The sequence below is a fragment of the Eumetopias jubatus genome, unplaced genomic scaffold (genome assembly GCF_037043125.1).
Source record: "Eumetopias jubatus isolate StellerSeaLion01/CBP00866 unplaced genomic scaffold, mEumJub1_p1.0 scaffold_6, whole genome shotgun sequence".
Classification (NCBI taxonomy): Eukaryota; Metazoa; Chordata; class Mammalia; order Carnivora; family Otariidae; genus Eumetopias; species Eumetopias jubatus.
In genome coordinates, this window is record NW_028274812.1 from 39,959,807 (window position 1) to 39,962,207 (window position 2,401).

The window sequence follows — 2,401 nt, forward strand, 5'->3', positions numbered from 1 at the left end:
CTGCCCAAAGCTTTCCGCATCTTACAGGGGGACGGCTCATGGCCCAGGGTGGGGGCGAGAGAGCACGCGCAGGGAGGTCCGCGGGGGTGACACGCGGCCTCCCGAGGGAGGTGGACAGCTGGGGGGGGGGGCGGGCGGGTGGGCAGAGGGCGCTTGGCGGCATTGCAAGCTCAGAATCACAAGCTCGGCCGTTTGCGAAGGACGGAGCGCGGCCGTCCCTGGGCTCAGGGAGACACCGTCGGGACCACTGACCCGCGGGGTGATGGAGCCGGGGGCTGGGCGGCGATGTGCCGGGTGTGCAGCTCACAGACGGTCCGTCCGGAAGGTGTCCTCGGTGGCCGGGTCGGCCAGGACCATGTCGGGGTCGTTGAGCATGTGCAGTCGGTCCAGGGTCAGGGGGTCAATCTTGAGTTCGTCCAGGGGGAACTGGTTGTCGGAGTCGAAGCTGACGTCACCGACCCCGGCCAGTGTGCTGGTCAGTTCTTTAGACAGGCTGGGAGGGGACTCTCCCGTCACTGTGAGGATGATGTTGGGGATGCCGCTGTGGCTGGGGTAGCCAAGCTGCTGGGTGTCTGGCAGGCTCCCGTGGCTGCCCGTGAGGCCCATCATGGCCGCCTGTGAGTAGTTGAGCGTCGAGCCCGGGCTGTACAGGCTGCTGGAGCTGATGGCATTCTACATCATGTTGAACTGCTCCAGCGAGGTAATGTCGATCCCCATTGGCGGCTGGCCCGGGTTCTCTGGGGGGACTGCGGGGGTGGCGGGGGCGGCTGTTGCTGGGACGCGGGCGGCGGCAAGGAGGGGGCTGGGGCTGCGGCGGCGGAGGCTGCTGGGAGCCCGCCTGGGTGAAGAAGGCGTAGAGCAGCTGCTGCTCCAGAGACAGGGCATCCATGGCCACAGCCTGAATGATGGGTGACAGCTGGGAGAGGGTGGGTTGACACCTGCTGGGCCTGCTGCCTCCTTGTCTCCGTGCTCAGGGACAACGGGCTGACACCAGCCGGGCGGTGCTGTGGTGAGGAGCCTGGCGTGCTCATCCCCTGGCTGGTGCCGCCGATGCCCAGGTGAGTCAGGTTGGCTGCGAGGTTGCCGGTGCTGCTGGAGCTGCTGAGCGCGGGGAAGGTGGGCTCCTCAGGGTCCAGTGGGGTCGGGAAGGGGGAGGGGAAGCGTATGTTGGTCAGGTCAGGCAGGGAGCCCCCTGTGTTGTGGGTGGCATGGACCAGGGCTGTAGTGTTTTCCTGGTCAGACGATGGAAAGATGTTGATCCCAGGAACCTCGCAGGACTTGGGCCTGGACCCCATCTTCTTGGTGTCCCATGCTTGCTTAGAAAGATTCTTATCTGTCTCCGATGTGGTTTCCTCCATTCCTGGAACTGTTAATAGTAAGACTCTTTTCTGGTGTGCGTCCTGGGACCCGCCTGTAAAGGGCTCTGGTTGGGTGGGTGTCATTGTGCCCTGGTGCAGGGCAGAGTCAGAATTGGTCCTTCTCTAGCTGGTGTCCGCGGGCGGCGAGAGGTACACGGTACCGTACAGGCAGCTGTCCGCCTGCCGTCCGTGTTTGTCCACTGACAAGGGCCGGCGATGTGGGGAGCCCAGCCGGCCACGCTCTCGGTATACTCTGTCCACCAGCCGGTGGTGCCGGGTGGTTCGGCTGGTGTCCAGGCCCGAGGACTGGAAGGGTGTCTGGAAGGGCAGATCCACGGTGCCACTCCCGATCTGGTTCACGTTGGGCAGGGACCCACCTTAGTACTGGCCACGGCTTGGGCCCAGCTGCAGGTACTGAGACTTCTGGAGCTGGAGCCGCGCGGCCCGCGTCAGGCTCAAGTCCTTCATGACCTCCTCGAAGGCCGCTGTCTCCTCTGCCTGCTTCTGGTTGTGCAGGGCGATCTTCTCGCTGAATTTCCGCGGATTGTTCGAAGTCGCCATCTTCTCGCCCTCGTTTCATCACATTTTTATTTCAACACATTTTCAAGGTCAGATCTGATCTCCTACATGTATTCAAACTCCAGGGGTCCCACTTAGATGCTTGGGACTCTTAGTACAGTTTTTCCTTTTGTCATATGCTATGAAAAGCCTTAGGGACCAGACTCATTTAAACTTGTTCCCAGAAAGTCCCAGCCTGGTGATGGATATTGAGGAGGGCACGTTCTGCATGGAGCACTGGGTGTTATGAACAAATAATGAATCATGGAACAGTACACCAAAACAAATTATGTAATATATGGTGATTAACATAACAATAAAAAATTTTAAAAAAAAGACAAAAGACAAAAGGCGGAAAAAAAAAAAAAAAGAAAGTCCCAGTACCTGAATAAAAGGAGAAGAAGAACTTGGTGTCCTTGTGATGATCAACTGCTACTCCTCCCTCAGATTTCAGCTCAATTGTCATAGTCCATGATTAAAGCCCC

The 2,401-nt window shown here is 59.4% G+C and overlaps 1 pseudogene; it reads right to left on the reverse strand.

Moving 5' to 3' along the window:
• Window positions 1-227: 227 nt before the first annotated feature.
• Window positions 228-1,921, reverse strand: LOC114219492 (CREB-regulated transcription coactivator 1 pseudogene; annotated as a pseudogene).
• Between the last annotated feature and the right edge of the window lie 480 nt (window positions 1,922-2,401).